The following is a 13,758-nucleotide window of genomic DNA, read 5'->3' as shown; positions in this document are numbered from 1 at the left end:
CCTTCCCCACTCATGCTCTCTGTCTCAAAAATTAAAAAAAATAAAATTAAAAATTAAAAACAATTAAAGATGGAGTTACTACATGATCCAGTAATTCCATTACTGAATATTTATCCAAAGAAAATGAAAAAACTAATTTGAAAAGATATATGCACTCTTATTTATTACAGAATTATTTACGATAGCCAAGATAGGGAAGCAACCAAGATAGGGAAGCCAAGATAGGGAAGCAATTGATGAACGGATAAGGATGTGGCATATATACAATGAAATAGTACTCAGTCATAAAAAAGAATGATATCTTGCCATATGTAACACCATGGATTTATCTAGAGGGTATAATTCTAAGTGAAAAAAGTCAATCAGAAAAAAGCATATAATTTCACTCATATGTGAAATTTAAGAAACAAAACAAATGAACAAAGAGAAAAAGGGACTAACCAAAACCAAAACCAACAAACAAAAAAAACCCCAGAGTGTTAACTCTAGAGAAGAAATTGATGGTACCAGAGGGGAGGTGAGTGGAGGGATGAATGACATAAAGGGGACTAAGATGGGACACCTGGGTGGCTCAGTCAGGTAAGTGTCCAACTTTGGCTCAGGTCATGATCTCACGGTTGTGATATAAGCCCTGCATCAGGCTGTATGCTGACAGCTCAGAACCTGGAGCCTGCTTCAGATTCTGTGTCTCCCTCTCTCTCTTTCCTCCTCCTCTCACACTCTGTCTCACTCTCTCTCTCAAAAATAAATAAACATTAAAAAAATTAAAAACCAAAGGGGACTAAGAGTACACTTATCATGATGAGCACTGAGAATGTATAGAACTGTTGAATCATATTGTACACCTATAACTAATATAACACTGTATGTTAATTATACTTGAACAAAAATCAATCAATTATTTATGGTGAGAGGCACATGCACGATATAAAAAAAAAAAAAAACCAACTCAGGTTGTCAGTTGCACAGCAGCCACATACGGCTAGTGGCTACCATGTTGAATAGTGTAGATCTAGAGAAATGGAGCTTTAACTTACTAATTACTATTGATAGGGCCCAGATTCCATGAAATTACATATATACATGTTAACTTGTAGAAAAGATGGATTAGACTGTGCGTGATTTTTTCTGTCTAGCAGAACTGTAAATGATTTCCCCTGGTAAAAATGACAATACTAATAGTTGCATTTGTATCTAACTTTGTAGCTTAGTCGGCAATTTTATTCCAACATTCTCTCTTTCCATATAGTGCTTCCTTTAACTTTGAAATCATAGGAGAATATTTGTTGATGCAGAAACATATTCACAGAGTATTGTTAAGTGAGAAAAAGCAGGTCACAAAAGAGAATATACAGATTGGTTCTATTTTTGTGTATTTTAAAATGTATATGTTCTAGAAAAATAAGCATATAAACAAAGATGTTTACCATTATGTATGGGTGGACCTACGCATGATTTGTAAATACTTTTCTTTTTTGACTTTCATTTTTAACTTTTTTGGGGGGCGGTTATTTTATTTTATTTTATTTTATTTTATTTTATTTTATTTTTTTGGATCTCTACACTCATCATGGGTCATGAATTTATAACCCTGAGATCAAGAGTTGTATGCTCCACTGATCAAGCCAGCCAGGCACCCGGTCTTAATTTTTTTTTCTGTCTTCATTTTTAAATTTTATTCTTTTTCTTTTTTATTTTGAGAGAGAGAGAGAGAGCGTGTGTTGGGGAGAGGGGCAGAGAGAGAGAGAGAATCTTAAGCACACTCCACCTCAATGTGGAGCCCGATGCAAGGCTCGATCCCATGACCCTGGGATTATGACCTGAGCAGAAAACAAGAGTTGGATGTTCAACCGACTGAGCCACCCCGGTGCCCTCCAACTGTGTTTATTTTTATTTTATTTATTTATTTTTTAAATGTTTATTTGTTTGAGAGACAAAGAGAGAGAGAGAGAGACAGAGCACGAGCAGGGGAGGGATAGAGAGAGGAGGAGACACAGAATCCGAAGCGGCCTCCAGGCTCTGAGCTATCAACACAGACCCCAACACGGGACTCGGACCCACGAACCGTGAGATCATGACCTGAGCTGAAGTCCGTCACTTAACCAACTGAGCCATCCAGGTGCTTCTCCAACTGTCTTCATTTTTAAAACTACAATTTACACTAAGAAAAATCTCATAAAAGCATTTTACAATTTTAACTCAGGTTAACTGCAGGAGGCCTTTTCTCACCCCTCTCTTCCCTGTTCCTATAAAAGTGCATTACTCTGAAACAGTTTAGCAACACTGGTTACCCCAGGTACTCATCAGCTAATTCAAGTAATCCTTTTAAAAGATGATGATGGGGGCACCTGGGTGGCTCAGTCGGTTGGGCTTCCGACTTCGGCTCAGGTCATGGTCTCGAGGTCCGTGAGTTTGAGACCCACATCGGGCTCTGGGCTGACAGCTCAGAGCCTGGAGCCTGATTCAGATTCTGTGTCTCCCTCTCTCTCTGACCCTCCCCCATTCATGCTCTGTCTCTCTCTGTCTCAAAAATAAATAAAACGTTAAAAAAAATAAAAAATGATGATGATGGTGATGACGTTGATAAATATGTATACAAGACTGTGGTGTCTTCCACCTGTCTTTTCTAGAATTGTGATATGTTCTTTGTGCTGCTTGCTGAGATGCTGTGGTTTTTCTTTTTTTGCACTTCCCCATGAATAATACTTCGATGCGTCTAAACTGTGAATACATGGACAGTGTATTATAATAAATACATTATAAATACAACAACAAACCCAGTGCATATTTCTATCAGTGTCTGCCCCCTCCTAAGTTTTATAATTCACTGTTTAGGTTTCTTTCCGTCTAGCCTGTGAGCCCTTGAAGCAGGGGCTGTATTTTATTAACCTTTGTGATTCAATGCCTACAGTAATTCCTGGCATCTAACAGGACAGTGGGCAGGCTATAAATCTATAAGGTATGAATAAAAGAATGAGAATCCCCATGTATTCACTTATGCGTGTATGCACACACTCAACCCCTACTAAGTGCCATCCTAGGCACCAGAGATATAGCCGTAAACATTTGTGTTTTTTAAATTTTTAAAAGTGTATTTATTTTGAAAGAAAGAGAAACAGTGCATACACAAGCAGGGGAGGGGCAGAGAAAGAGAGAGAGAGAGAGAGAGAGAGAGAGAGAGAGAGAGAGAGAGAGAGAGAGAGAATCCCAAACAGGCTCCATGCCATCAGTGCAGAGCCCGATGTAGGGCTCATAAACCGTGAGATCATGACCTGAGCCGAAATCAAGAGTCAGATGCTTAACTGAGCCACCCAGGTGTCCCTAGCCATGAATGTTTGTAAGTTTGGAATATAAAAGGACTGTGATTTAATTGCTTGTATATGATCAGACGATATATTTAAAAGCAGAAATCAAAAGACTTAACCAAGAAAGCAACATGAACAGACTAATTTTACATGGTGGGACCTTTGTCCTAACTAGGAAACAACTGTGTTACTCTGAAAGTGATAAGCAGTGTCCTTAATAGACTTCTTTCTCAGTGGGCTTCCGATCTGAGCTCCTTATGAAAAGCCTAAAATAAAAAGACTGCTTTTTGCTTCTTTTCTTTCTCCAAATCTCATGATTTGGGATCAGAATCACAAGTTGGAAAACCTACAGTTTGTAGCATTCTGTTTCAAGCACAGACTCTGTTGAACTACAAATAGAATTAAGTGTTTTCATCACAGCTGGGTTTCCACCTTCTCTGCAAGCTGTGGAGTCCACCTGCTGGGTAATCAGTCAATAGGTGCTAGCTTTCTCTCTGTATTCCTATGGTATTAAGGAAGGCATTTCCAAAGAGAAAAATGTAACTCTGAAGTAGAGTCCCTCGATTGTAGTTATGGCGGTCTTAAGTTCATGTATCAAGACTTACTAAAGAAAAAAGATAAGACACCCCACAGATTACTGAATAATTATAATGGAGTGATTTGGTACATGAGACCTTAACCAAATGATCCAACTTTTCGTTAATGATAATGGGGCAAACTGACATCAAGTGTCTCATGATATGGTGCCATGGTTGCTGGTTATCCTTTGCTGAATTTAGTGGCTTAAAATAACAATTTAGGGGATCTTAAAATTGAATACAACAAATAAACAGAAGCACTTTTCAAATGCATAACATAGTCACATCGGGGAAGGAGGTATTAATCAAAGTAATTTTGATACCCAGAATTTGGACCACAAGCTCTCAAGGCTAAAGGGAAAATGAACTCTTAACAAATATTGCACTCTAGTAAGAAAGCTTTTTTAGCATAGGCATGAGATCACAATTCTGAAACTACTGTCTATGCATTCTAGGATTAACTGAATAAGTCAATATATTGTGAATGATGAGATCCAGATTTTCATTGTTGGGAGAAGGTAGTTACAATTATGGAACTGCTGTGTTGGATTGGAACCAGAAGTATCAGTTTTAATACGTAGAGACAGCTAGAAATAGAAATGATATAGATATGTATGAATGTTATGTATGTATTCAATACACATGTGTTATATATGCATACGTATGTATATGTACATACATGTATCTATTTCCCAGCTCTGTCTGCTGAGAGGGTCTAGAAGTAATCAAATCCCAACAAAATTAAACATACCCAGAACCCAGATCTTGGTTTCTAAATAACATTCTCCACTAAAAAGAACTAGGGATCCTTGGAGAAATGGCTGATTTTAGGACTGGAGCAAGGAAGATACAGGATAAGCCTGGATCATCTTGTGCCAAAAAGTAAGGAAGTGCTCAAGACATGGTGGGGACATGTTAAAAGGTCACAGAAGCCATTTTGAAAAACTCTGGAACAATTTGAGCATAAATGTAAATAACACTAAGGGTTATAATTTATTTTTTAGTGTTTTTTAAAGTTTTATTTTTTAGAGAGAGAGAAAGATCTCTTGCGCGAGTGGGGGAGGGGCAGAGACAGAGAATCCCAGGCAGGCTCTGCACTGTCAGTACAGAGTCTGATGCGGGGCTCAAACCCATGAACCGAGCCGTGAGACCACGAACTGAACCATAGTTGGATGCTTAACCGACTGAGGCACCCAGGTGCCCCAAGGGTTATAATTTATTGAATAAAGTAAGAATCTATGACTACACATTTAAATGAATGAACAACAAACCCAAGCAAATAAATAAGAGGAGAAAATCTTCCCTACTATAGCAAGGCAGATAATAAATGTAAAGGAATGATGGAAATATAAAAATCACCATTTGGCCATTTGGCCATTGTCATAATAATAACTGATGTAGGCAATGAGTCCTGGGGTGCCTGGCTGGTTCAGTGGGTAGAGCACATGACTGTTGATCTTGAGGTTGTGAGTGTGAGCCCCAGGTTGGGTGTAGAGATTACTTAAAGGTAAAATCTTAAAAAAAAAAAATCCTTAGTGAGTCCTAAAACCAGCAGGAGAAAGTTTGGATAGTAACAGGATATTTACTGAGTATCAAGGTATCTCTTTAAACAAAATTTATTAATTAGAAAGGTGAAAGCAGTAACTTTACTCACTGGCAGATACCAGCCTGAACCAACCTCACGGGCCTCACGGGCATGCCAGCCCGAAATGCATGCTCTGAATCTAACCATGAGGAACACGAGACAAACTGCAAGTGAAGGCCATCTGCAAAATAACTGTCTTGAGTTTTTCGAAAAATGTCAGGGTCATGAAATACAAAGACTCAGAAAGTGTTCCAGATTTAAAAAGTCTAAAGAGGCAAGATAACTGAAGGCAACTGCATATCTTGGAATTTTAGAGGCTTTGTTTTCTGCTATAAAAGACATTATTAGGACAGTTGATGAAATCTTAATCTAGTATAGAGATTAGGCTATAGCATTGTATAAATGTTAATTGTTTTTTAAACTGTATATGGTTACATAAGAGAATTTCTTATTTTTATGAAATACAGACTGAAATATTTAAGGATAAAGGAGCATCATACTACTGCTAACTCTTAGTTCAGAAACAACTATGGGAATGCAGACTGGTGCAGCCACTCTGGAAAAGAGTATGGAGGTTCCTCAAAAAATTAAAAATAGAATGACCCTACGACCCAGCAATTGCACTACTAGGCATACTCCAAGGGATACAGGTGTGCTGTTTCGAAGGGGCACATGCACCCCCATGTTTATAGCAACACTATTAACAATAGCCAAAGTATGGAAAGAGCCCAAATGTCCATCAATAGATGAATGGATAAAAAAGATGTGGTATAGGGGTGCCTGGGTGACTCAGTCGGTTGAGCTTCTGACTTTGGCTCTGGTCATGATCTCATGGTCTGTGATTTCGAGCCCCGCATTGGGTTCTATGCGGACAGCTCAGAGCCTGGAGCCTGCTTCACATTTTGTGTCTCCCTCTCTCTCTGACCCTCCCCCACTTCATGCTCTGTCTCTCTCTGTCTCAAAAATAAATAAACACTAAAAAAAAATTAAAAATAAAAATAAAAAAAGAAGATGTGGTATATACACATAATGGAGTGTTACTCAGCAATCAAAAAGAATGAAATCTTGCCATTTGCAACTATGTGGATGGAACTAGAAGGTATTAAACTAAGCAAAATTAGTCAGAGAAAGACAAATATCATATGACTTCACTCATATGAGGACTTTAAGAGACAAAACAGATGAACATAAGGGAAGGGAAGCAAAAATAATATAAAAACAGGGAGGGGGACAAAACAGAAGAGACTCTTAAATATGGAGAACAAACTGAGGGTTATTGGAGGGGTTGTGGGAGGGGAGATGGGCTCAATGAGTAAGGGGCATTAAGGAATCTACTCCTGAAATCATTGTTGCACTATATATGCTAACTAACTTGGATGTAAATTTAAAAAATAAATAAAAATTAAAAAAAAATGAAACAACTAGGGGAAAAAAAAAGAACAAGGGAGGGAGAGAGATAACGATAGAGTAGATCAATGATAGAGACTAAAAGAGGAATAAAGCAAATATAGCAAAGTATTAACTTTGGTGACTCTAGACTTTTTGGAATTCATTGTACTATTCCTGCAACTTTTCTGTAAGCTTAAAATCATGTCAATAAATTATATATATATATATGTGTGTGTGTGTGTGTGTGTGTATATATATATATATTATTTCTTGATTACATATAGAGAAAGACAGAGATATAAAACTACCTCTTGTTGTGTGAATTGACTGGGCTCAGTTCAGGAATTCTTGTTTAGGGTCTCATATGGAAGAGTCACTACATGGTCCTTGATTGTATACTGAGTTGGGAGAAAAATAGCTATAAAGGACATTTGAAGGACAACTGGGGAAATGTGAATGTGATCTATATACTAGATAATATTGTTGCATTGTTAAGTTTCTTGTATATGATAATAATATTGTGACTTTGGAGCAAAATATCCCTACTCTCAAGAGATACAGGCTAAAATGTTATATTCCAGGGGTGGCTGGCTGGCTCAGTTGGTGGAGCATGCAACTCTTGATCTTGGAGTTATGAGTTCGAGCCCCATGTTGGATGTTAGAGATTACTTAAAAATAAAAAAATCTTAAAAAAATATAAATGAAATAAAATATTATATTTCAGGATAAAATATAATGTTTGCCTGTGCTCCTGGTTGGCTCAGTCAGTTAAGCACCTGACTCTTGATTTGGGCTCAGGTCATGATCTCACAGTTCATGGGTTCGAACCCTGCATCGGGTTCTGAGCTGACAGTGTGGAGTCTGCTTGGAATTTTCTCTCTCCCTTTCTCTCTGCCCCTCTCCTGCTTGCTTTCTCTCAATCTCAAAATAAATAAATAAACAAAAAAAAATTAAAAAATAACATGTACAAATTATTTTCAAGTAATTTAGCAAAAATAATATGAATAAACTTAAATACACACATGTGAGGGTATTGGGAAAGACAGAATGTGGTAAAATAATTGTCAATCTTGGTGAGTGGTATAGGGCATTTATTTTACTATTTCAAATTTTTCTGTAGATAAAAAACTTCTCAAAATAAAGAGTTAGAGATACAAATAAAACAAAAGCATATCTTGAAAACATTTGCCCCCTCTATTACTGTACTTATTTATGTGATCCATACATATCTCATAGAATGTCAGAATTCATCCAGTCCAATGTTTATCAAGCTATGAGCTGCAATTTAATCTTTGGTCATAAATAGCAGGTCACTGGCCAGGATTTCTTTGAATGGAATAGAATGTCATAGAAAAAAAAGTTATCAGTGGGCCTCATCACTTACTAAGAGAAGTCAGTTTAGGGGCACCTGGGTGATTCCACTGGTTAAGAGTCCAAATCTTGATTTCAACTCATGTCTTGATCTCAGGGTCAAGAGCTCAAGCCCCACATTGGGCTCCGTGTGGAGCATACTTAAAAAAAAGAGGAAGAAGAAGAAGAAGGAGAAGGAGAAGGAGAAGAAGAGGAAGAAAAATTTAAAAAAGAGAGAGGTCGGTTTGGGGAAACTTTTCTTTGAATCACATATATGCGTATGCATGCATGTGTGTGCTAAGTTCCAATGAAAAAATGTATTTCTTACTGTTGGTGGTACTCAAAAATGATTCGAAAAACACAGCTGCTCAGGATCTTGGGATAATGACAGTTCACTTCAAGGCTAGGTATTTTGTTCTTTATCAGGGCATTTTAAAATATTATTTTAAATATTATCTTAAATATTTAATATTTTAAATATTATCTTTTTAAATATTATTATTATTATTTTATTGTTATTATTATTGTTGTTCAAATGTCCAAAATTTCAGAGATACAATTAAATGAGCCTATGTGTAGCACATGAGTAGAGTAGCACAAGAATTAAAGAATTACATATTACATACTCAAGAAGCAGATACTAGTACATTTAATAATCTAATACATTATAAATCAATGGTAGAGACATGAATCCAATAAGTTGTTTGGGCACATTTAGTCAATTCTTTGGTTTAAAAAATATTTTACAGCTTTACTCCACACCCTACAAAATGTATTTTTTAAAAATAACCAGAATACAGTTCAGGTGAATTTGCATCCCAAACCTATAGTCACATTATTCCTTTTTCTATATTGAGATATAATTGACATATGACAGTATATTAGTTTCAGGCCTACAACATAATGATTTGATATTTGTATATATCATTTATCTACTCATTGGCATTTATTCAAAAATTAATTGTGTCATATTTCTTGTTCTTAGTATGGTGGCACCATAATTCATTGAGATACTAAGTTGAAAATCGTTCTTATAACCCCCCTTCCCCAAGGGCCTTTGCACCAAGCAGGCATTAGGGACCAGGAACACTGAGCAGAAAGCAGAAATGGTCTTTGTGGCAACATGGATGGACCTAGAGGGTATTATGTTAAGTGAAGTAAGTCAGACAGACAAAGACAAATACCATATGATTTAGCTTATTTGTGGAATATAAGGAACAAAATAAATGAACAAAGAAAACAAACAAACAAACCCCATAATACTCTTAAATACAGAGAACAAACTAGTGGTTGCCAGAGGGAAGGTGGGTGGAGGGAGATGGCAAAATAGATGAAGAGGATTAAGAGATACAAATTTGCAGTTATAAAACAAGTCACAAAGGTGAAAAGTATAGCATAGGGAATATAGTTAATAATATTGTAATAACACTGTTTGGTGATAGATGGTGACCATACTTATTATGGCAAGCACTGAATAACGTATAAAAGTGTTGAATCAGTGGCGCTTGGGTGGCTCAGTTAAGTGTCCAACTCTTGATTTTAGCTCAGGTCATGATCCCAGGGTCATGGGATCGAGCCCTCTGTCTGGCTCCACACTGAGTGTGGAACCTGCTCAAGATTCTCTCTCTTCCCCTCTGCCTCTCTCCCCTGCTCCCTCCCCTGCTCTCTCTCTCTCTCTCTCTCTCTCTCTCTCTCTCTCTCTCTCTCATACATACATATATATATACATACACGTACATATGTATGTATATATACAGAATTGTTGAATCAATATGCTGTATGCATGAGACTAATGTAACATTATATGTTAATTATACTTCAATTATACTTCAAAAAAGCTGAAATGGTTTAAGGGCAACTTTTCCAAGTATTTTTTTTTTTTTAACTCCAAGTTCCTTAAGGGAAGTATGCTGACTTGAGAGAGGCCAACTGCATAGACTCCATCAACGGTTTTCTTTGAATTAATTTTATTTGAACTCATTTTACATATTGCAGATAAAAGATTCTTTACCTTTAAAGTGAAGAGATTGGACTAACCCAGGGGTTCTCAACCTGGGGTTTAGCAGATCAGTGAATCTGAGAGAAAAACATTTCCTCTTCATTTTCAGTGATTTCTAACAAAAGTGTCTCCTTCAACTACAAATGTTAAGTATCAAACCACAGTCCTGTTAGCAGGTCCTGTGACTTGTCACCAATAGAAATCACAAATACATTTATATCACATGACTGCTGCAGATATCAAAATATTGTTTATGCTCATTGCTACTTCAAAATCATGGTAGTTATCGGACTGCTGTTAGATCTTGTATTCAGTAGATTAAATGAAGAAGTACATATAGCAATATTCCTATGTCTGATGTTTTATGCATTCAAAAACATTATTATGGGGTTCCTGGCTGGCTTGGTCGGTGGAGCATGTGACTCTTGATCTCGGGTTATAAGTTCGAGTCCCACAATGGGTGTAGAGATTACTTAGAAATAAAATCTTTTTTTATTTTTTTAAAAAAGCATTATTCTAGAAGCCAGATCGAAAGGGCCCCTGGGTCAAAAAAGGAGTTAGAGCCTCTGAACTGGATACTCTGGTTTTCAATGTTCACATTGGTATGTACACATGATCTCTATCTGTCCCTCTGGGAAAATGGCCCATAACTTAGATAAATATCTCTGTGACAAGGTTACACTGACATTTTCATCATTCCATATCTCATACCAAATGCAACCTAGTCCACAAGACAAAATGCCAAAGACTTTAAACTCAACCTTCCACGCAAACCTTTCTATTCAATTATTCTCTAACAATTTCACAGCAAAGTGTAGGAAAACAGCATCAGAAACGGAACCAGAAACCTATGTCTTCTAGTTCTGCTGCCTGATCCTGGGAAAGTCATGTAACTTCTCTAAACTTCGTCTATAAACACATTAAGATAATCTGCATCCCTGCCTCCTACTCTGCTCTGGTAGCTGCTGTCGGGGCTCTGTGGACTGCCCTTGGCTTTCATTAAAGGTATTTATATTTGTAAAATAAATAAATAAAGAGGGCACCTGGGTAGCTCAGTCAGTTGAGTGTTCAACTCTTGATTTTGGCTCATGTGTTGATCCTGGGGTCCTGGGATTGAACTTCACATCAGGTTCTGAACTGAGCATGGAGCCTGCTTGAGATTGTCTCTCTCTCTCTCTCTCTCTCTCTCTCTCTCTCTCTCTCTTTTTCAACCTCTGCCCCTCTCCCCTGTGCTTCTCTTAAATAAATAAATAAATAAATAAATGCTAAACACATCAAAATAATCTGTAAAATCTATAGGTTCCTTTTCCTGTTGTAAAATTCTATACTTCTGAAATTGTGTATTTTTTTGCTAGGTGTGTTCTTTGGGATTCAGTTCTTAGTATTCTAAAGTCTACTTGTTTGTTTGTTTGTTTGTTTATTTAGAGAGAGACAGAGATTGAGCATATGGTGGGGGGGTTGCAGAGACAGAAAGAGAGAAAGAGAATTGCAAGCAGGCTTTGCACTGTCAGTGAGGAGCCCAATGTGGGGCTCAAACTCGTGAACTGTGAGATCATGATCTGAGCCCAAATCAAGAGTCAGACACTTAACTGACTGAGCCACCCAGGTGCCCCCCATTTTTTTTTTTACAGTTTATTTACTTATTTTGAGAGAGTTCTTAGTATTCTATCTTTAATTAATTCATTAACTTCAGTTATTGAGATGGGAATAACTAAGTAACTAAGCCAGAGGATCCTGGAAAAATTTTCCAATGAGTCATACTTAAGCTAGGTTTTGAAGGCTGAGTATGAGTCCATTAAGTAAGGACAGGACAAGAACACTCCAGGTAGAGAGGACACTGACAAGGCCCAGTGTGCTCAGACCCAGCATATTAAGGGGCTTGATAGGAGTTTGAAAGGGGACCAGATCTGTACTGAGTCTGGGCTCCTTGGCTTATAAGAAAAGGGAGAAAGTGTACAAACAGATTGAAGTGACATGGTCAAGCTTGTTTTGGATAAATAGGCCTAAGAGCAATGTGAAACATGAGAAAGACCAGTTAGAGGGGCACCTGTGTGGCTCAGTCGGTTAAGCATCCGATTCTTGATTTCGGCTTAGGTCATGATCCTGGGGTCACGAGATGGAGCCCTGCATTGGGCTCCAGCTGAGCCTGGAGCCTGTTTAAGACTCTCTCTCTCTCTCTCTCTCTCTCTCTCTCTCTCTCTCTCTCTTTCTCTCTCTCTCTCTCTCTCTCCCCCTCTGCCCCTCTCCCCTGCTTATGCTCTCACTCTCTCTCTCTCAAATTAAAAAACAAACAAACACACACACACACACACACACACACACACAAAACTGAATTAAAGATCAGTTAGGAAGGAGGATACTGCAACATTTGAAGTGAGAGATAATGGAGACCCAAATCAAAACATCTCATGCAATGAGAATAGCAAAATGAATAAAAAGAATGGAAGTAGATTATCTCTATAAGAAACTGTGTGTGATGATGAAGGAGGAATCAAGGGTGACCCTAGTTTCTAGTGAGGACAACTGAGTGCAGAGTGGTATTGAAGGGAGCAATTATTAACCAGAATAGGGAACACAAAGAAGAAGAAAAGGCTCTCTGGGGAGGAAAGCTAAGATTTGTGATGTTGAATTTGAGGAGCTTATTTGACCTCCAGAGAGAAAGTCTGGCCAGCCCTTGGAAATAAGGGCATGGAATTCTGGAGAAAGATATCTCTGGAGATACAGAATTATAAAAATCACAAGAGGTGGCTGAAGCCATTTAATCAGCTTCCCCCCCACCACCAATAGTACCACCACCTGGTGGTCCCTCTGCAGTGCTGCACCTCACCAATCCCCTTGAAGCCTGACTCCTAAGCTTGCTATTAAGGCTCACAACAACAGCTTCCTCCTCACCCTCACCTCTCCCACTAACCTTTGTTACTCCATAACACATCTCTGTGTTAGGACACAGGCAAGATTGCTGTAGCAAAGGAACTCCAAAGTACAATAGTTATAGATTACAGGAGTTTCTTTCTTTCTTATATAACAGTTCAGGGCCTGTAGGGCAGCTCTGTTCCATAAAGATATATAGGAACATAGACTGATAGTGAGGTCTGACATTCTCGGCATGCCTCTTAGGACCCAAGGGATTGTTCCAATCATTGCCATTTCCCAATTGGTGTGGGAAAAATCAGGGCAAGAAGCGTCATCTTTTTTGTTTATTTATTTTTTAAGTAATCTCTACCCCTAACATGGGGCTCGAACTCACAACCCTGAGAGTCGCATGCTCTAATGGCTGAACCAGCCAGGCACCCCAAGAAAACTTCATCTTTTAAAAAAAATGTTGATTTATTTATTTATTTTGAGAGAGTTAGAGAGTGCACGCATGCTGGGAAGGGCAGAAGAGAGACACAGAATCCCAAGCAAGCTCGGCGCTTAGCTCAGAGCCCAACTGGGGGCTGAATCTAATGACTGCAGATTTTGACCACAAGGTCATGACCTGAGCTGGTATCAAGAGTTGGAAGCTTAACCGACTGAGTCACCCAGGCACCCCAAAGCTTCATCTTTAATAAA

The 13,758-nt window shown here is 38.0% G+C and overlaps 1 protein-coding gene across 14 annotated transcripts in view; it reads right to left on the bottom strand.

Annotated features, from left to right (window-relative positions):
* MBTPS2 (membrane bound transcription factor peptidase, site 2) overlaps nt 1-13,758 on the bottom strand; it is a 100,947-nt gene that overhangs the window by 14,123 nt on the left and 73,066 nt on the right. For 11 of the 14 annotated variants that reach the window (XM_058713746.1, XM_058713745.1, XM_058713734.1 and 8 more), the window contains one exon: nt 8,242-8,368. The exons of the other annotated variants lie outside the window; for them this stretch is intronic. The gene's annotated coding sequence lies outside the window, so the exon portion shown is untranslated. The remainder of the gene's footprint in view (nt 1-8,241; nt 8,369-13,758) is intronic. 14 annotated transcript variants of the gene reach the window in all.

This window comes from Neofelis nebulosa, chromosome X (genome assembly GCF_028018385.1).
Source record: "Neofelis nebulosa isolate mNeoNeb1 chromosome X, mNeoNeb1.pri, whole genome shotgun sequence".
Taxonomy (NCBI): Eukaryota; Metazoa; Chordata; class Mammalia; order Carnivora; family Felidae; genus Neofelis; species Neofelis nebulosa.
The sequence above is the reverse complement of the archived record's forward strand: the minus strand, read 5'-3'. Positions and strand labels throughout refer to the sequence as shown.